The sequence below is a fragment of the Coloeus monedula genome, assembly GCF_965178545.1.
Source record: "Coloeus monedula genome assembly, chromosome: 9".
NCBI classification, from domain to species: Eukaryota; Metazoa; Chordata; class Aves; order Passeriformes; family Corvidae; genus Coloeus; species Coloeus monedula.
In genome coordinates this window covers 8509180-8531998 of record NC_138789.1, presented here as the reverse complement: position 1 = coordinate 8531998, position 22819 = coordinate 8509180, and positions in this window count along the sequence as shown.

The window sequence follows — 22819 nt, the reverse complement described above, 5'->3', positions numbered from 1 at the left end:
AGGGTCCCTGAAACTCAACATGCCCTGAGGATCAGCTCATGCAGGTGCCTGCAGGAATGCTGTTTCATTTCTCAGGAGAAATATTATCATAATAGGAAGTTTATGGCAAAAAATGTTTTACTAAATCAGTCATGACAACTGACCAAAACAGGCAATTACATTTTTCCTCACATGCTGTATCATTTTATCTTCATAAATGATACATCCATTGCTTTAATCTTTATAAGTAACACCACACAATACACAGAAATATTTTACTGAGATCTGTTTGGGATGGTCTGAACTCCATCCACCTCACTCATGCTGCATATATTGGTCACCACCACCTTTTGTTTCAATTACTCTGTGTCTCCAGTACTTCAGCAAACGGAGGTTTTGATCCAACCTCCCCTGGTTTCAGGGATCTCATCTGCATCACTTAGGATAATGATCACAACTATCTTACAGAACAACTGTAATTGGAGAATTAGATTCTTCTTTAAAAGTACAGTAAAACCTCTAACAGTATTCTCCCCATCAATTGTATTTTAATACTTGCACTCATTGCATCAATGGAAAAACAGAGCACTATTATGAAAAAACCAAAGATCTCACTGGCTCTTCTTTTACTGTAGTGCTTCAGTTTGAAGATTATAATCTCTGTCCTCACACAATTTTCCCTGATTATACAGATGAAGTATTTTAATTCAATTTCGCTCTACTATTTGTATGCATTAGGGAAAGTAACTAAAACAGAAAAGAGATGGCAATAAATGACAGAAAAGGCCCGTAATTTTCAGCGTGAACACAGATACTAACCAAAGATGTAATTTTATCAAAGCAATATCTCTGGAAATTAAAACTTTAATGAAAGCAATAACTGAAGCATAAGCAAAACAACATGAAAGCCCCAATATAATTTTTCATTATATTAAAGGCTTAAAACTGTTCTCCTCTCTTAATTCTGCAGTGCACTCGAAGGAAGTTATTAGTTTTTAATATTATTATTCAGTTGTACATACTTGGAGAACAATCTACACATACAATGTCACTAGGGAGTTATGCAAGCAACAAAGTGTAAAAACTGAAAAATGATCAGTACAGAATGTGCAAAAGTATTTTAATAACAGGAACGAGGCTCTTTGTTATTAATGAGATGCATCAAAAGCAATGCTGCTGATTCCCACAATAAGAGCATTAAGATTCATTTCAGAACTGCTAGGAAGTCTCTTTGCAATTTTTCAAATTAAAAACTCCTCAATTTTATAATGAACAGTAGGGCTTATCAATGAGTGCAGTTTTTCAAAGACTAGTATCGAGACATTCAAGATTCACTTCTGACATAGATATAGCCCAGTAATAAATTGGTTATAAAAGAAGAAACAGGAATGCACATTACAATTAACCTTTTTATTTCCCTTTGATAGGAATTCATCATTTTAATTTGTAGAAACATTAGGCTGAATCCCAAAACATAATGAGTTAGAGCATTTTGCAAGGTAAATGGAAGTTTTCTTTAATTTGTAGCAAAGCTACTCTTCTGAGATTATCTGTCAAGCCAGAATGGTTGTTCAGAGATTTTCCAATCCCCGCTTAAAGAAAAATCCAAACCTGTTTTTTATTTGTATCAAATCAGCAGTAAATTAACAGGTTTGATATGTCAATTTACTTCCATATAAAAGTCTCATTTAATTTTTTTGTCTTGGAAAAATAAAATGTACTTGAGTTCCGTGCACGAGGGAATCTTAATTTTCTGCAGAACATTCCATAAAACCTATTTTTTTTTTTTAATTTAAGCATTTGGGGAAATTAAAATGCATGCTTAAAACAGTAGAAAGAAATAATTTCCATCATTTTTACAAATTGCAGGTTATGGAGAAAACAAAGCTAAACCAAATATCATAAACTCATGTGAATTACAAATTATCAAGGTATACCTTGTGTCCACAAATCAGCAGTAGAACGTGGCAGTCAGCAGAGAACAGAGGATAATTCACATACAGGTGACTGACAGTGAGATAAAAATAAATAATGAAGGTACAAAACTTTAAAAGAATCATTATAAACCAAAAATATGAAATGAGGATTCAGCAAGAAGAAAAACAATGAGAAACAGGCCCTTAAATTTCTTACGGGGCTGAAATCTCTCTCCCGTTTCTCTTTCCAACTCATCCCACGAATTTATGTGGCTTAAGGGACTTAGTTCAGTTCAGGTGGATCAATGTGGGTTGCATGGTTCTTAGCAGTGAATTTATTTTGATTCCCTCACCAAACTGTGCATAGCACATAGCACGCTGTGCATGGGCTCCCTGTGACAACGAGGGAAGATACTCTGCTTTGGAAAATTACTTTTCCGGCTTTGCTGTCTGTAGATGCTGCTAAGACAGGGCTGCTCCAACCCTGCTAAGGCATGGATCTGACAGGGTTTATATAATTGCTGGTTACATTTGATTTCTGAGGAGGTTGTGAAAGGATCAGTAGTATAAAAGTATTTTTTAACAGTATAAGGTGGTTTTTATATCATCGGTAGATCAGACTTAGATTGCCTGGTGAGCTTTCTTCTGCTGTCACAATAGTCAAGACACACCCTCAAAATCAGAGTTAACTCTGTAATCTTTACATAATCACCCTGAACCTCAAGTATTTGCTTCCCTCAGAAACATTTTATTATTAAAATCCTTATATGAAGAGCTGAGGATCTCCTATTGTTGAAGGTTTGTTAGCAATTAACACTCTGACACCTACTGTGTAAGTCTCTCCACAAACCTTTGTAAGTCTATAAAAACTAACGGGACGTGTTCAGCCAAATGAGTTTGATTTTTTGATTGTAAAAGGATATAAAGTGAAACCATTGAGGACTAATGGAAAATTATGCAAAATACATTCTAATCACCACTGCTCATTATAAAGAACTGACCCTAGGCCATTCAGAATATATCATACTACTAATAAAATTGTTAAATTCAATCCATCTAAGAGTTTTTGTTGATAATATGCTCTACCAGACAAGAAGTGCTGCTACATGGTAAATTTAATGCAAAAAGCCTCAAATTCCATTCTCAAAATCACTCATTATGTAATACCACTTACTGAATATGTCCTAAAGGATTTCATTGTGTTTTAAGGGCAATTACATTATCTTATCTTTCCTCATCAATAATCCAGTTTCCTAGCTGTGCTAAATGATAAGGGCAAAGGACAAATAATTATTCATTTAAGAATCAGCTTATCATGCAGGAAAATGAAAAATTATCTACATTCTCATGTAAATTCAGTAGATGTGGTTTTGCTTGATGAATTTGATGGTTTCTGCTATCCCTATTTTGGATCAAAAGAACTCAGGACATTTTCGAACTATTCAAAAGGAAATCCTGACTGCTTTTTCAAAAGGTGGTGGCTAATTTAGAGAGATGATAATTTAAGTGATAGTATTAAATTAACCAAGTCAGCAGCAACAGTTTTACCTTGTGGCAGTATAAGAGAGTAGTGGTTTATCAGGTTTTCAAGCAGAATCCATTTTATTTTTGTCTGGGACATGTAATCAGATTTGCTGTCTGCCTACAGGTGGCCAAAACAACATCCTGATTTTGCTGGAGGTGCCAATTTAACTTGGATGGTGTTATCTCAATGCCATGCAAGCTTCCATGCCTGGATCTATAAACCAACTGCCCTGACTCAGCAAAGGGCTGTGCAGGTCCACAATACAGATCTGCTTGCAGGAGGACGTTGAGATACAGGAAATATTTCCAAAAAATTTGAAGAGTTGATATTAAAAAGGTAATATTATTGTATTGCCTTCCTAAAAGTTGTTTTCCACTTTGAGTATACCTATATTGTCCATGTCTTTGAAGCAAACAGCCTCAATTTTTGTAATAAGACTCCAAACTTACTGTCTCCATCAGGACCATAGGAATCTGCATCTCATAACATTTCAAAACCCATTGGCCATTTCAGGCCTCTAGCCCCAAGCTTTGTGAGGTTTGGGGTTGTTTTTTAAGGTCTATTAGTAGCTCTTCTGCCATTAGTTAATATTCTAGGCTGCATTAAGTTTTGATTGAAAGCAGTCATCTCTGCACATTATTTGATTTTAACTTTACTAGCTTTTCTGTATTTTTTTCTTTTAAAATAATATATTCCTCTTGGCTACAACCAAGGAAACCATCTCCATGCATGATTTCCTAATGCTTTTATACCTGCTTTGAGAACTACAGTATCAGTTTATCTCTTGGTCCTGAGTCCAAATCAAATTTTCAATGACTGCAAGTTATTCAGGTATTCTCACATATCTTTACAGACCCTAAAAACATTAAGCTATACTGCTGGGAAATTCAGTGAGACAGAGAAATGGCAAATAAATGCCAGCATTTCTCTGTTCTCACATGCCCTGAGTGTGCCCTAATTAGATGGGTGCCCTAGAATGAAAAACACCCCTATTTTATGTTACTTGAACAAAAATCTAGGTATTAACAGTCATACTCAATTGCTGCTTCTAAACAATGTTTAAGTTGTGGAGTTTTGCAGAACAGAATCTGCATACAGGGAGATCATCAGACTAAAAGAGAGGGACACAGCTTTCTGGTCTGGAAATAGCTTCAGTAAAGTTGCCTGGATTTGTGCTGGGGTTGTGTTTTCTGGGAAAGTCTTTCATGTTTATTTAATTGGTCAAGTCATATTTCTTCCTTCCCAGCTGATCCTTAGATTATTGTGGGGTTTAAACCCTGAGTTACAGACATTTAAACTCTATCTAATAGCAACTTTAAAAGCTGTTGAGGGACAGTTAAGTTTTAATCAACACCAACAAAAGAGAAAGGCAGGTTAAAAGGTTTGGATGTCCCCAAAGGAATCCTGGGCCGTCATCACTGGGAGCTTCAAAAACACACCAGGAAATGTGTGTGGTACTCTGCATCATTTAGGTAAAGCAAAGAGAGCAGTGCTACCATTTCCTGGTCTAAATGGTCCTGGAAATGCAAATTGCAACTCCAACTTCTCAACAGCACAGTCTTACTGCTCTTTCACGGCAAGATGTTTACGTTGCTGATTCGTAGAGTATATTACCTTTTCTGTACAGATCTGGTGAAAAAAACTTCTATGTTAACACAAAAATCATGTAGGAAATATGTAGATACAAAAATGCTGCTAGCAAGGATTTTCTTGCTATTTTCTAAGCCTGTGAGAGACTTTTCTCTCTCACAGAAGAGGCAGCAGAGTTCTGTAAACAATGAAACATCTGCAACCTTGAAAAGTCTTGTTTATGGTACACTAGAAAAATATTTTGACAATGGATGTTGTAGGATTTTAGCCAATCACCCCCAAGGGGTGGCTGATCCTTGTCCAATTAGACTATGAAGAAAAAAGCCTATAAAAGAGTTTGTAAAATAATTAAATAGATCAATCTTGCTGCACAATTCCTGTCTGCTGGATCTTCTCTCCCCCTCCCTACGGCTGTGGGACACAGTAACATGCCCTAGAGCATTTTTTAATAGAAATACATGTCCCTTTCCTTTAAATAAAAAGCCACAAAATTTGTATTCTCAAAAAACGCAGATCAGAGAAAGCAGTGACTATTGGTTTTGTGAGAACTCACTTCTCTTTTGTTAGCCTCCATAAAAGCTAGAGAATACTGCATTGCAAAATGCCTTGAAAATGTAGCGGGAGTAAATTTCATAATTCAAAATATAATAATCACATATGAAGGCTTTATGCTCGGTACATCTACCATCATATGAACTAACTACGAAGAGGAATATTTGAGTGAAAGTAACAGTTCTGAAATTCTCAGATGTCACTGGGCAAAGCATTCACAAAACAGATATTTTACACTAAACACCTACATTTTGCACTAAGTATTATAGTTCTGCTCCTGCCAAATCTTTCATTGTGCTGTAAAGTACATGAAAAATAAGCCAAACTTTTCTACTGTATCAAAACATCAATAGCTTCTCCAAAGTCAGAGGGACTACTCAGAATAAGAACGGGCTCCTGGTTGAAGGAGCAGGTAATTGGATTGAGATTCAGCCCTCACCTACCTGAAGGGGATAATTGAGAAGTGCCTGTTTGCAGTTTCAGTCTCATCTGAAGGCATCAGCCTTTCAAAAAAGGTATCATGGCAATCAGTTCCCACCAAGAGGATAAATCCACTCTTGACCCAGCACATTCATTTCACACACCCTTTCACACTACCTGCATTTCCCTAGAAGGGAGTAGAACTGGGAGAACACATCCATTCTCTGCACTCCCACATTTTCCACCCTTCAGCTCTCTTCATGCAGAGGCTATTTTCCTCTCTCAGCTCCTGCTAGCTCTGTACACACTGACCAAGGAATCACACACAGTTCATGAACGCCTTCATGCCCAGTACCTTTGGAAACCATCTTTTAAATGCATCTTTCAAGGTGGCGAGCAGATAGCAGATAGTGCTCATGCATATATGGAACAGCCTCCTCCTGCAGGAACTGCCTCTTCAGTGCTAGAAAAGCACCTGCCAGTGCTGATGTGGCTGAACGCTAACCAGGAATGAACATAATTTACCTCATACACTCCTGTGGAAGTATACATTTCATGGAAAAGCACAGGTAATTAGGCAGATTGCACATAATTAAGGAGCGAACCCAATAACAATAGTAGTTCCATGTCTGATAACTATTTTGTTTTTGTGTTTGATATTACTGCTGATTCAATGCACTTGAGCTTGGTTTACTTACTAGATGTTTCTGTAACAATTTTCCTCTTTATTTTCTTGCTGACACATTCTAGGATTGCTTTCTGTGAACATACAATACATTTAATGATCAGGGAAAAAAATTACTTCAACAGATGAGACTGCAGGAGAAAATATGCCGCAGAAAATCGGAGTTTGTAAATAGATTGAAAACTCAGAGGCCGTAGTGTCTGACTATCCTAAGGTACAATATACATAATTAAAATCACGATGGTGTCTTTAAAAATAATCTATCAGTCCTACTACTAAATGTTCACACAGGAAGAAAATGATGGCTTTTCAAGAGACAGCAATGTTTTTGAAATTGCTGAGGATGGTAAGGAAGGTGGAAGAGCTTGCTAGGAACAGTATAGCTGTTGTCCTTGATGTAATTCTGTTTCTCCATAGCTCTCTCTATAACCTCTCTGAGATCAGCTGCCAATGTACCAGGAGTCCTAGGCCAGCTCTCCTTGTGCTCCTGACTGAAGTGCTCAATTGTTGAACACACCTCTAACATTGCTGTAGCTCTGTCTCAAACTGACAGAATGTTATTTGATGATTGGCTCACAAGCTGTATGCACACACCTTATTGCAGCCAAGAGACTGATTCCTGCCTTGTGGGAATGGTGCAAACACCACCAGCATATGAGAGAACTGCAGCCACCACAAAAAAACCCAAAAAAAAACAACCCCAAAAAAAAACCCCAAAAAAATAAAAGAGAAAAAATTATGGATGCACTTTTGTGTAAATACTAAAACCAGCACCAGCCAGGAGAGACCAAATCCATGGGAAAGTGCATATACGTGGGATGCTGAGGCTGAAGATCAGTAGTGTAACTACATAAACATATCCGTACAATGAAGAAAAATCATTAAGGAGCAAAATGCTGTGAAAAGAATAAAACTGACAGATCCTGGTCACTTTCAGAATAAAAGAGTGAGTTTTGTGTCCTGAATCGAAGTGCTTGCTCCAAAGGAATGTGCCATCCCATAACCTGAACAGCATTTACAGCTGAGGCTGTGCTGAAAACAGAATTATTTCTCAAACCAGTGTCACAGCTTCTTTATTTCATGTTTTGCAGAATTCTAACAATTAAGGTTTTTGTATTAACCATCCTCATGTCTTCTTCAGCTGTGACTCAGTAACAGAACGTTCTGTCTCATGAGTGTATTTGACTCATCCCATGAAGCTCAATATGTTTATTTAAGAATAGCTGTGCTTTAGAACAAGCTGTTTAACACAGGATGGATGGCACCTAACCAGAAATGACACCAAGAGACCTTCAAGCAGGTTGTATCAAGAAATTTGAGGAATGTAAGAGTTTGAAATAATCATCTACACAAAGCCTGATTTTTTAAAAATCCTTTTAAAATTGTAATATTCTACAGAATATTTCCATCATGATTTCAACAGTTTAGCCTAGAAAGTGCATATTGGCTAATGGTGGTAAACAGAGAGCTGGAAAGTTTAATTTTAGTTTCAAATTTGACATGCTTTTCTCCAGACTAGTGCTTTGACTCACTTGAAACTCCAGCGATTAACTTGTTTTCTTTTTTTTCCAAAAACCTGCTTAGGAACATCTACTTTTTTCTATTCTCATACATTTTATGTCAGCCAATGGAATGCAAAGAGGTTTCACCTTTTCTTGGACATGTTACTCTGCTTTACCAATAAACAAGCTCAGTTACACAAAAGTGGGATGTGCTGCCGGTTTGAGCAACAGCATAATTTGGTTTTATTTCACTTACAGAAAAGTTCTTTCACCACAAAAACTTCATCAAGATGCCTCCAGAGATGCCACTAGAGAAAAGTGCTTCTTAATAAGCAGCATTTACTGTTACTGCTTGGCTGGTTTTCATTTACCCCCACCCTACCTCCTGCTTTCCTTGACAGTTATAGATAATAATGGAATTATTAAGGCAAATAAGTAGCAATCCTTATTACTATGGAAAATGGATGATAGAAATTTTTGGAATAAAAGGAATCACTTGGAATTTTGAATATAATGAAAATTTCAGCAGCCAATCCCATCCCAGAAATCTCTTTCTCAAATTCTGCCTGGCATTGAACAATGAGCTGAATCCCCCATTCACAGTGGCTGTCACTCAGTCAGACCAGCACTGTATCTTATGTATTTCTAAATTATTCTTTGCATAGGTCCCTTGTGTTTACAACAGTCACCTCTATACTGGCTCCCCAGCTTCAGCCTGCAAGCCTGGCTACAGTCATTTCTACTCCACTCTCATTTATACCCCTGGGGAGTTACAGAATTTTTAATTTATTTATATTCAGATCCCAGCTCTTGCATATTGGTCTAGAAGGTTCCTGTGTCTGCCCTGATCTGCCAAACTGTCTTAATTCCAAACTGTCAGACACCTCCAGTGACCGGTCCTCTCACACACAGCAGAGCAGTTGGCAAGGATCACCACACTGTGCAGAAATGCAACTTCCTCAACAGATGTATGCATTTATTCTTAGCCCTTATTTCAAAATAGCACTTTGAGAAGACACGGAGAGATATATCAAGTGTTCATTCTGTGATAGGTCATGCATACCATCCTGCTGAAAATGATAGTAGTTGTAAATTATGAAAAGCTGCAGTCTAGGATCTCATAACTGGGTGGCCTAGATATTAACAAGAATATACATACTAATGATGATGAAGCAGTTGTCCGTGGAAAAGCTGATTTAGAGAATATTCAGTTTTATCTTTCTGACAGCTCACATGGGAGCACATACAGTATTCATTTCTTTTCAGTGCACTAGAGTCAAATTAGAATATTGTTTAAAGATAAGGGGCAGTATCTTCTCACTTGTGTGACCTACTTATTTTTATTTAATGCCTTTCAATCTTTAGTAAGAATTTTTGGTGAAATTCAACTCACAGCAATACAAAATTTCAGTAATTCTGTTTGTACAAACAAGATTTATTCCAGTTTTACGCCAAAATAACTGAGATCAGATTGTGAGCTATAGCAAATGTGTTTCTAGATTTCTTCCTTATCCAAACATGAGAAGAATATTAAGGAAAAAGCATTGAATTGGCTGCCCAAGTAGCATTATAGCTGAGTAATATTTGTATACTGGGTTGTATTAAAGAATTAATACTAATTTATAGCAACATAACTTTACTGCAATTTTATCATTCATGCCTGAGACAGTTTTGGAGACAGAACCCAGAGTTACAACACACGATCCTTACAAAAGCATTATCATGACATACTATGTTTCTACTCTTAAATGTTCCCAACCACAGTATCTTGTGCCCCACACCAACAACCCAAATATTTCCTATTCTGCTATCTCAGAGACTTATTCTTTAAGATGTCTCAGAAATAACAGTTTTAATTAATTTTTCACAACTGACTTAAATCCTCAAGTAGAAGTTCAAGACAGTAAAAAACAGAAGCATGTAATGGAATTCTCTCTCTGAATTTCTTCTTCACCACCACTGACATATTAGGGCTGATTTCAAATCAGGTCAGCTGATTTCAAGATCAGGTCAAAAAATGTTACTGCACCATATGGCCCTGAAAACTCAGGAAGAATTTTTTAAAAAGCAGATCTTAAGGCTCACTGGCCTAAGAAGAATTGCAATAAAGTTATTTGCCACTTGAAATGTGGTTTGAAGTAGAATAAGCCTGTGGCTTTTCTGCAACAGACATACAGGGATTCAGACCATCACAAAGTGCTGTGTGCGAGAGCCCAAGTAACTGCTTAGATCGCTGCACTGAACTGGATCTTCTCCTGGTGTGCATCTTACAGCATAAGGCTCACTCCTCTCAAGGAAACAAGATAATACAACTAAGGCAGAAGAACCAGTGCTCTTATCTAGAACACACTGCCAACAGTAGAAGCAGAGAAACTTCCAGGATGAGATGTTAAAGATACTTGTTTATTCTTAGAATTTGTCACTTTCCCCATCATCATCTCATGCCATGAACACAATGTGTGGATGTAGAAAATGAGCTACTTGAAATACAAAATGCTGAGCCATCCTTCAGCTCCTCAGAAACTGATTCACAGCTTGACCAACATGCTGCAAATGAATGCTAAGAACATGTCCATTTGTCATCCCCTTGATGAAGAGCTTGAACTTCAGTCAGCAACAAGAAATTGATTGCAGCTTAAATACCAGAAGGAAGCTTTTTGTGCCCTCTCGCAAACACACTGATATGTAAAAGCCTTTTATTTTCACTCAGATTTGCATAAATTCATTAAAACTATGGAGAAATAAATTAAACCTTCTCCAAATCACCTTTTAAAGGCCTTGATTCAAGCACGGACTAGTAATATTGCAGCAAGAATATAGCTACAGCAACACAAGTTAAGAAAATGCGTGTATCAGAAACAGGATACAAAATCAATTCACTTTTCTCATTAAAAGTATTTGCTTCTGAAAATTCTAACAAACCCAAGTGCTTGAGGAACAGCTACTGCAGAGACTGACACCTTCCTCTGAGATCAGGATATTACTTGAAAGCCCTTTGCTAGACTAAAGAACAAAGGCAAAGCACAGCAGAATGAATAAATGCAAAAGTATTGTGTGTGTTTATAATGAATGCCTGGCCAAATAAAAGCACCTGGTTGCATATCCCACAGGTAAAAGTAATGGAGAGAGAATTCCCAATTACCTCCAAGATTATCATATATTATCCTGTACAGTGCATTTAAAACAGCATCATTTTCAGAAGGAGATGGTAAAAATATTGCATCGAGAAATCTTTTTTAATATTCCCTTATAAAAACCAAAACATCAGTAAGTACATTTGTTGACATGTTTCACTTTCAGTTATTGAGGACTGAGTTACCTGAGATTTGGGAGCAATTTATGAAAGATCAACCCAGAGAACTGTTAACAAGTCAGCCTGATTTCAGTCCTTGAAACCACATCTCTGGGCCCACAGCCAGTGTGATGGCTGGGGACTGGAATGGGCCTGTAAAGGGTAACTCATGCCTGATCAATCTGGTTTTCTTTTATGATGAAATGACTGAATTTTTGTAGCTGGGGAGAGCAGTGAACATAATTGATACCAAATTTAGCAAGGCTTTCAGTGCTACTGCCCCAGTACCCCTGTTGTTTAAGTTAGGCTGTCATGGTCCACCTCGGTGGGCAGCCAAACAGGTAAAAAGCTGTCAGGAAGACTGGGTTTAGAGGGGAGGGAGATTTAGTGGCTCCTGCTCCACCTGGATGGTGGGAACAGGAGCAGGACCACAGGGCTCAGATTGTTGCCATTTTCTGTCTTTATCTCTCCCATTGGAAACTGGAGGAAGGCATGGCTACAAGATGGCACCCCTCGAAGCCTGCAGATGACACCCGTGGAACAAAATAAATGAGAGAACCTGCTGAAATATTCTCAGCAAATCTGGGAAGCTCAGTTTGCCCTTTCATTCCTCTGTATACTGCCACAAATAAAACTAAAGCTGATGGAAGAATCGAAATTCCAATACATGTCCTTTGATCACATTACTTGACAAGTGTTTACCTAAAATCAATCTTTTTTGTTTTTCCTGCTCTTCCCTGGTACATATTTCATTTTCTAAATTCCAGCCAGGAAATTAGGCAGTATTTCAATTAAGATTCTTTGCAGAAAAGACTCCAACTGGTGAATAAATTACCGAATAAGACAAAAATAATTAAACTCCCTACCGAGTCTGAAATTCTGTTATTATGATTTCTTTCCATGGGTTAAAAAAAAAACCCAAACAAACCCAAAAATTTGAACTGAAAGCTTAATTGAGTCAAAACACATTTTACATGTTGGTCATAATCAACGCAAAGTTACAGAGCAAAATTAAAATTAGACAATACCAGCACTACTTGTCTGTTTTAAAAAATCGAAGAAAACTGCACTAAATAAGCCTATTGCTCTAGTCAGAGATAGGAGCCAAAAACAAGACAAGGGAATAAATCAACAACAGATTTTTATCCAGAGCTATTTTTCACATTAAAAATCGGAGTCTTTATAACGACTTGGCACAAAACTTTCTGGGAGAGAAAATGCCATCTCTCCATACATAGTGAAAAAAACCCATAGGAATAAAAGTATGAGAAAAGTCTCAACTGAGAGCCCACAATGAAAATGGAAATTCCATTCAACAGACTCAGCTGAAGAAAAGTCATTATTTGGACAGACTGAAGTGATTGATCCAAGTGATTAAAAAAATCACAACCACAACATCAGGTTCCTCTGAATCCTATAGATAGCATACATTATCAGCTCACAGCTATATGGTATGAAAAAAACAGATGAGGTTTCACATCCTCGTGCTTTGGCTACACACAAAGATAACAGCTCACAAATAACAAGTGCAAAGCTACACATAATGTTTTAACACTTGGGTTCTTGCCTGACGAGCCAGAACCTCTCAGAGCCTCTCTGGCCGTATCATACCACACTCCCAGGGCTGTCTGAGGCCTGCATCCTGCCAGCAATCACAGCCACTCAAGGAAATGAGCTGACTGTAGCAAAGCTCTGCTTAGCATGCCTGGACCTCATCATTCTGCCAATTTCATGGGCAAAGTAGCAACACAGTGTTGCTTTGTCAGAGCTGGCAATTCTCCAAACAGTGGCTTTCCTACATCCAGCTGCTTGCTGAAATCATTTGGTGTCACTAAAAACTGGGATCCAAATTTCTGCTTCAAAGAACATAGAATCTGAGAGGTCATATATAGTTGAGAAAGACACTATTGATAGAGGATGTTCAGGAATACCAAGCTGGTAATTTCTTTCCCAGTGCCTTTTCCTTAAAGCTAGATAAGCTTCTACAGAAATTATCCTTTATGAAAAACATTAACAAATACATGTGTATGCACATAAGGAAGTCTTCCTCATTCTGCCCTTTTATTGAGTACTATTCAGAACCATCAGAAAAACACATCCCAGGAGGAGGTCCACTATATTGATGCTGCCAGAGAAGTGTATCCAAAATAAGGAACTGGGTGTATTGGATATACACCTCTTAAAATATATGAACACAAGAACTCAATTCATACATATAAAATTTCATCTTCTTCCTTTCTATAATGTTGATGATGACAGTGGCAGCACAAAAATAACTTTAAATAACTGCTGCCAGTTCGGATTTTTCTTAACTCCCAGTAAAAAATCAATTCTGTTAAAGCCCTTCAGTGGATTGAGTCAAGTTTCCCATTTCAGTTGTTTAAACAAGTTTGATTTAGACCATAAGCAGTGAGGTGGATTCTGCCTACAGGAACAACTCATGTCTCAGATCCAGCCTGGGATCTGTGGTCCCTGCTCTGCCAAGGTGCCCATCAGGTGTCTGAGCAGCGTTAAGGGCTGCGATGGATTATTGAGAGGTGTAAAGGGTGCACACACACCAGGCACAAAGCCATGGGCTGCCTGGTTTGCACAGAGGAGCCCAGTGGTCGCTCCCTGGGGTGGCTGCACCCGTGGCAGCCTGCAAGGATCTGATTCCCTCACATTACAGCATGCACAGCTGTATGTCAAATATACAGGCAGGCTTGCCTTATCATGTCCTTACATCACATGACAGAGCCTACAGAGCTCAGGAGAGCACAAGCAGCAGCTAAACAAGCCTTGCCAGATAGAAGGCTGTGCACAACTGTCACTTAAGAAACTGCCTAATACAATAATGGGATTTTAAGTTCTGCTCAACGTGCCACATTAAGTGAGTTCTCAAAGCAGTTCATGACGAAGGAGAACAAACACACCTGTATTTACATTGCTGTGAGCAACAGAAGAGACAGACATTGATTCAGTACTTCTGCTAAAACAACAGCTGTAGGTAGCTTGACCTAAGCAAAGCAAACTTCAAACAAAAAAACAATCATTATTTTGATAAATACTTTCGATGATACTTGAGCAAGAGTGGAAAAAAAAAAAATCTCTATTACTGTTTCTGAACAAACAATTCTTTCTATAGAAAACACCCGGAGTGGCTCCTCTTACTGCAGGTCCTTTGGAGGAGACTGTGTTGGGAAACAATGCCTCAGGTTGTGCCTGTTGCATCTCTAGAAACACCAGCTTTTCTAACATAAAAATTATGGCCAGTATTTAACAGTGAAATGTATCAAAAGCAAATCAGGGTCAAATCAAAAGGAAAGGAACTCTGCTTACACACATATTCAAGCAGCAGCAATCATTCTTACCGAGACACCACTGAAAAAATCTAGTTTGACATCTTTACCATATTTATAGCAACTTGAATATAACTGACTAATAAATTACAAATTTCATTTTATTAAATGATTCAGTATTCCGCTACTTCACATAAAGACAACCATTACCCTTGTAATTGCTGTGTTGGATCACATGGCATGTGCTTCATTTGCCTATCAACTTATTTATGGAAGCTGTTGTCATATACTGCAAAATAATTTTACTGAATAAGATGTGAGGTGCCAAAAGAATTTTTACTCCAAGATCTAGGAACTTGGAAAGGCTGTACATACCAAGAAACTTGCAAAAAAAAAGAAAACACACATTAAAAATCAGAGAAAACTTACTGAAGAGGAAGATAGTCATGGAGCATTACCAAATCTTTGATCAGTTATATTTGTCCCAAACAAATTCCTGATAACTGCATGTATACACTCATGTTGTCACCCTAATAAAACAGCATATGTTAAAGTATTTAGAGCGACATGTTCTATTAGTAGATTTAAATACTACAGTTGATCATTCTGTGGCTTCCTGTAGTACACTAACATTTATCATTGAGCATCGTTTACATTTTCCCTTCAGCTAAAATTGGTTTCAAGTAATAAATGCAAGTCTTATGAATGTAGGGGGCTTGGGACATTTCTCTGAGTGCCTTTTTTACCTTTCTAAGCTCTTGGATTAAAATTCTCTGGGGTTAGGTCTAATTTGCTTTACCACAAAACAGAACACTCGGAAATTAACTTTAGGCTGGTATTGCACTGAAACAATGCTAAAGACATTGGATTATTATTCCAGAAGCAGAAGAGCAAATACTGAATCTTAGTGTCATGACTGCCTATTTTTGGGGTTTTTTCTTTTCTCTCCTTACTTCTGTCCCAGAGGTGGAGGGAACAGGAATAAGACAGAAAAATAATTCAAATACAGCCATGAATTTGTATTGAAGCAGAAAATATACTCTGGACTGGATTTTCCACATGTTTACGGACATAGATTTTCCACATCTTTACTGGACTGGAGGGATTCCACCAGTGCAGTTGTAATTCCAGTGAAAAAAATCCCCACAAAGTTGGAACCCCACTGCACTGCGTAATCACAGCAACAACAACCAAGATGTTTTGACACAAACTTTTAAAACATGTACTAGTAAAAGACTGCTGACCATTGCAAGCAGTTTTCTGCATTCTACTAAAAAGATACATGGTTAACCGTGAGGGTGCACTAAACCAGGAAACAAGAAGCCCAGAGGTCTGGATGCACCCTCTAAACCTGCGGCTCTCCACACAAAAGGGAAGGGGAGGGTGAGCTCCTCGCCCAAAGGAGCTTATCCTGAGCTGAGCTGTCGGGACACGCCGGCGGAGGCAAAGAAGGAAGGAGGGAACTCTCCATGTGGATACCACGAGCAACAACAGAGCCCACAAAATTCCAGGGATGAAAAGCGCCCTTAGTAGACGGTTCAGGGATTTTATACCGGGAAGGAAAGGCGGGGATAAGGATAACAGCCAATAGGGTAAGGCTAAGGAGGCAGGACTGACAATGAGGTAACCAATGGGGATAACTCAGAGGAGGGATCGCAGGGGAGAGCCAATGGGGTACCGAGTAACAGAGACACTTCTAGAACTGATACATATTTAACTAAGGAAAATGAATATTTACAAACTTATACATAAAACAGGAACGGGAGAGCAAGAACCAACCAGCTTAGAGTAGGCAAATCACCGATCCAAGGGGCGACGGCATCTCACCCTCACTGCTGAGGCAGTCTCTAAACATGGGTGCCTGACCACCAAACTGTCAATGCTGGTGCTCCCCCTGGGGTCAGGGTGGCCGCAGACACTTGCACTGCCACATAACTGTTCATTAAAGCTGCTGTAAGCTAAAGTACTTCTTTAATTAAGAAAACAAAAATTGCAGTTACATTTCTTTACCTCACTTCAAAACATCGTCAGTGGCTCAGAAAAATGTTCCAGAGGTGCCCATCCTCATTCTTTGAGTTCTCTGCTTTTAGGACAGCATATTTTTCATAGCAAACATTTACAGAATGGGGTTTTTTTATTGGCATGCTCTTCCTCACCTCCCCACAACAAATTCAAAGCTGCTTCCCTGACTGCCTCTATTCATACTCCATCGGCCCTTGAGCTTTTCTGACCTGTTCATTCCCCGCCACATAAATGTGTCACAGTCTCATTTTTCTGTATGTTTAAGGAGGAACAAATTTAACACCTCCATGAACAGGCAGAAAATGAGGTCTTAGCAGCTGAGGGCAGAGGGAACAACTGTGTGTGGCCTAAGGACTGCTGTGCTGCTGACACAACAGGCATTTATATCCTTTAGTGTGCCACTGGTAAGGCTTTTCTGCTATCAAATTATCAGTGACAATGAAGGAGGGAAGCCAATGGACTGCAGGACATAAACATAAACAAGTTCACATCTTAAATCAGAACCAGAATGAACACATAAAAAAAATTTGTTCAGATTTTGACCTGAACTAGACTTTAAATTTGTTCTACAGTAGGATTCTCCTGGTACTCAGGTTTTATTACAGAATTCATTCATTATTATTGATTATTACATTCATCATTTTTGTGTTACAAAAAAGGCTTTGATGGAGGAAAAGAAGCATTTCCTAATTCATCATATTTTGGAGGTGGAGTAGGGGTGAGAATTAAAAAACCCCCAAACTGCTTCAGTGTGGATTTAATATGAGTATCTTCAGTAGGCATATCTAAAACATTCATTTACAAGAAATAAAGATTTCCACACAGAACAGGAAACTTTTCTTGACAACAGGGATTAAATGTTATACAATTAGCACAATACCTCCATTTCAGATATTCAGGTAGACCAAAACATTTCCTTGTTTGGAATTGTAAGCATGAATTGGCAAGTACAAAGATCTTATTTAATAACTTCTGAATCACTCTCATCATAATAGTCCAACTGTTATTCACTGCACACTGCTGTAACTTCTGTCTTGCCCTGGAAGATGAAGGCAAGAAGGAAGTGTGACACAAAGCAGCTCCTTACCCTTCACTAACAGGAATAGGGTAGAAATACTTCATTAAAGACTCCACTGCAAGCAAAATTTATCCATGGCTCAACATAATAGAGGGATGGTGGTGGGGAGTAGGGGTATGTATGGATTCCATTTATTTATATTTTAGAAGTCTCCTAGGAGAGTTGATTTCCTTCACAGGCAAATGTTCACAAAGGACACAAAAAAAATAGAAATGTCCGAAGATAGGCTTTGGAGTAAAAAACAAAAGATATTCACCAGTGTTTTACCAGAGATTAGGACAAGGTTCTTCAGGCTTGAAAAAATATCAGCTTCATTTTGGGATGCTAATTATTTTTAAGTGTTTACAATCCAGAATTATGAAAACTGGAAGAATTTCTCCCCTATGTTAGTTCTGATTTCTATCATCTGGGCAAGGCTGGACAATTTCCATTCAGTGGAAAATTAGTTTGGGAGCCAGAGGGGAAAGAAAAAAATCCCCAAGAATTAAAAGAACAGGAGTTAATGTTGAAGCCTGAGGCTGTGACATGAAATGTATCACAAAACTCTTTACCTGTAAAATTCTGATTTAGATTTACATTTTCATCTTACGTTCACTGGACTCGTTCTTTGGGTTACTGATTACTTTACCCACTCTTGCTTGTCTCTACCCCGCACCTCTGTTTTTTTCAGAAAGTGAACAAAAAAAGAAACAGTTGGAGAATAATGTAACAGTGTTAAACACAAAGTAAGATTAAGATGACAATTTATGGCAGTACTTTAGAACAACTGCCTTATTCATAACTACAATTTCCCATGGTTTTTTTTTTCCCTTGAGGGATAACTGGAGAAATAAACTGTTGCTCAAGAGCACTGTGGCCCACTAAAGCACAACAAGCTTGCAGGCAGGAAAATCTCATTTCAGGTGTTCCTGTAGCACACTGTGTTCCAATTCTGGCCATGACCTTTACCTGCAGCAAATCAATGCAGATGTTTTTCCCAGGTCTCTCTTGCAAGATTTTATTTTAAACCTGTACTGGGGCAGCCTCACATTGTTTGTTCACAAAGGACCAAGCTCAACAAGTTTTGATCTCATGTGGGGCTGTCAAGGTGCTGCAGTACTACAGAGCAGTGCAACAACCCTGATACGTGTGGGTATGAATACACACAGCCACCAGCACTTCATACGCATTTCATTTGGGTAACAGACTGGGGAAGGAAGCAAAAAAATGCATCTCTGAGGGTGGAGTTGTTCAGCTTAAGAGAAATATGGATGCCTGGAGAAAACCACAACTCAACTACAGTATTTAAAAATAACTTTGATAAACTCCCTTATTCTTATAAAATCTCTGTAACGATCACAGTGTTAATTTCCTTGTTCTCATATTGGCTATAGGAACATCTGTTATTACATATGATATGGAGAAAAACTCGGTTTCCAGAGAGGAAAACTTCCAAGCTCACTCTTTCATCTCTGCCCACATGACAAAAATAAAAGCAGCAGCCAATTACTGTGCAAAATCCAGAAACCCACAGCTGTCTGTTCTTCACAAACTATTTACACAACTGCATTTTCCGTTACCTCCCTCTTTCAAATTCTAAAAAATTTAAAGGATTTTAAATGAAAATAATAAAATTAGTTTAATCCTCTATTTTGAGAATATTGCTAAGATTTGTCTTTTTTGCTGTGTCTGAGTACACAGGATCGTAGAGTTATTTCAGCTGCCAAAAATTAATGAACCAACATCAGAATTGAAGGAGACAGTAAAAAAACTCTAATGTTCTGGATCAAAATTTTGAGATTTACTTGAAGAAATACAACTATTGGGTTTGAACTAAGTTTTCTATCTCCAGTGGCAAATGATTTCTTAGTGCAAATCTCTACCAAATTTAAACAGATACCTTCTTATTAAGGGGGGATTTAGCTTAATAAGCAACACTTAACACAAGGCATTCGAAACCAAAAAAGAAATAAAAATATAAAAACCTTTAAATCTTCACCCTCTATTTGGAATTTCACATCTGAAGCTGCTAGGACTCTTAAGTAGCAGAGTGCTCACCCTAGGCAGTGTGAGGGCATTCACCTTGCAGCCCCCTCCCATCCTGTGGCACCTCCCCAGTGCTGATGGAATTGTCTTCCAAAGCTGCCCCAGTCAGCACTTTGCAGGGGCTGGTGCTCCTGGAGATGCTGCTGGAACAACACTGAATTATTTAGCACTCATTGTACCTCTCCAAGCACAACGAGGAGCAGGCAGCAGCCTTGTGGCCTTTGACTGAAGGCTATGCTGTCTTTTGCATACCAGATTTTGTCCTGCTTTTTCAAAGGCAGTGCTGGATGTGAACAGAAGAAAAGGCAAACTCTTCCCTCTGTTGTTCCACACTGGCACGGCCTCAGTCTCAGCCCTCTGTTGGCTTTTGGAATATTTTATATAGGGCTGCTGCTTCCCCATACACTCAGAGCACTGAATATAGGACAAAAAATGTTAAAGAGCCAAATAATGGAAGAACTGCAGATGTTGCTCACTGCAAAACTACAAAGTATAATATTGAAGTGGAAAAGCAAAGTTATTGTAAAACAAGTTGTAAAAGACGCAGAAAAAAAAAATATGAATGCACCTTTTTAGATGAGATGTTTGTTGTATGTTCCTGAACCTCAAATAAGATTTTAACTTCTTACAGTTTTGTAATTCTCGGAATGACTCAAGAGAGTGAAAACACAACTTTTCTAAATCCAAACCCATAAATTATAACACACAGCCTTTAGCAATAAAAAAAAAAAAAGTCTGGAATACAATTCCTAATATCACAACCTTTCATATGAAGAAATACATTTTTACAATAACATACAAATTTATAAATATTTAAGCTGCCATAATTATTACCAGCTGACATCTGTCACTTTTCAGGATACATTTTTCCTCCAGTGACAGCAGCATTCCTCTGAGAGCCACAGTTCAGAATATTGAGCAGTCATGTCCGTTACAGAGGAAAATACACTGCACATAAAAAAGCAGAGTCCTATTACAAATTTTGCTCTATTAATACTGCATGAAATTCTACTAACTTTGTCTATGTTGGGTCAGCAACTGTCCAAGTTACTTCCATACTTTTTTAATAGTTGCTTAAGTGAATAGTGCAAATAAAAGGAGTACAGAAATGATTTTATGTTTCATATTAAGTATTGTAACTTTAATATTGCTTATGTAGTATCGGTATGAGATATTAGGCTTCAATTTCAAAAACACTTCTTATATGAAGTATGTTAATATAACATAACTATTTGTTAGCTATGTAATAACTAATAACCTACCTCCATTTTCAATCAGACAATGTCATAAGTTTGAAATCAATTTATATTCACCCATAAAACTTTCTCTCACAGACATGATATGTTTTCTGCATTTTAGCTGCACTTAACTATATTTCTGTTAGCCAGGTTCTCTGACTGCAATAACACATTGTTTATTTTGTGTCTCAACTCTTTCACTAAAGTGAAAACAGGATATATTTCATATTGGACATATATATTCCATTAATATCTAGAAATGAAGACTACCCTGTAATTAAATTTAATTCAGAGTGGAGCTAATCCAAAAAGTAGGTTTTTTATGTTCTCTGAAGGTCCCTGTTTTCTACAGAAGTCACAGAAAATAGGAAAACTTCAGCACTACTTAGGACTGAATGTCATATTTACTATCAAGATACTAAACAGAGCCTTGCTGGCCGGGTTGCCAGCTTAAATCAACACAGTTGGTAATACATAGAATTTTTCCTTTACTCGCGTTGATGGTCAATGGAATAAAGGGACCAAAGCAGTCTCAAAAATGCAAAACCTTTAAAAAGCATGACTAGTGCAAGATAGGAACTGTGAATGCTCCTGTTCCTGGTATTACTCCAGTAAAATGTCCAGTAGCATTTTTTTCCTGGGGCAATTAAATGCGTATAACACTGTCTTTTCATTCAACAGAGAGGAATCCCCAAGTTTTGGAGACAGAAGGGTATTTTTTCCCCCTGTTGTTCATAGAGTTAGACAAGAAAAATAAAGGATGACAAAAGCAATCTAAGCAGTGCAGAAGGGTCAGGAATGGAAGGAGAGATGGTGACTCAGCTTGGTGAATTAGTTATTTAAAACACAGATGGTTCGTGACCTACATGCTAAAAACTGCCTGTGAGGCACCTTTCCCTCACTCTCACAGAAGCTGTTTTCACCTTAGCTGGAGAGTCTTGAGTCTCTTCTTCATGTGAGACCCAGAAATCTTCTTGCCTGAATAGGAAAGGTGGATCCTGCTGCCTTCTGCTCCCACATCCAGCCCCTGTTTAGCAGACAGCCTTTGTTCCATCCGCTCACTCTCACTGAGGCTTGGACCCCGCTGGAACTAAACCTCAATTTCTTGGGAGAAAGCAGGAAAGGCAGAGGGCAACCCACGCTGACTTCACCTGCCCTGGGCAAGCCTCCAGTGCAGAGGTGGCCTCCTGATCCTGCTGGTGGAAACTGCAGCTACGGCAGCACAAGCCTTTGCCCAAATGCCTTGAAGAGTTAAGAAAGAAGGCACCTCCTTCCCCCACTTGTCCAGTAAAGTATTGGTTCTATGGTATTACAAAACAACTAAGAGGTAAAGAGATTAAGTAACATTTATTTGGCTTTTTGGAGAGCTAAATTGGGTTGTCAGAGGGGGTAGCACAGAATGTATAAAAAAAAATAGCCTTCCCAAAGGATAAGAAACTAATCTTTTTGGTCAGCCAAATTTTTTTTTCCTCCAGCTAGTTACCTGAAAAGCACATTTGACAATATGAAGCCCTCAAAATTTGCTTCTTTTACAGATTTCTTGTCTAAACCAGCAGCACACACAAATAATTTCAGTGAGAAATACTGAGAAAGCAGCATGTGAAACAGCCAGCTACATGCAACTTTGATGTCTTCCCTTTCTCCACTCTCGAACACGGTAGTCTGCTGAAGTGAAAATCATTTCTCTTCTGGCAGAGCAGCAGGTTTTTCTGCTAGA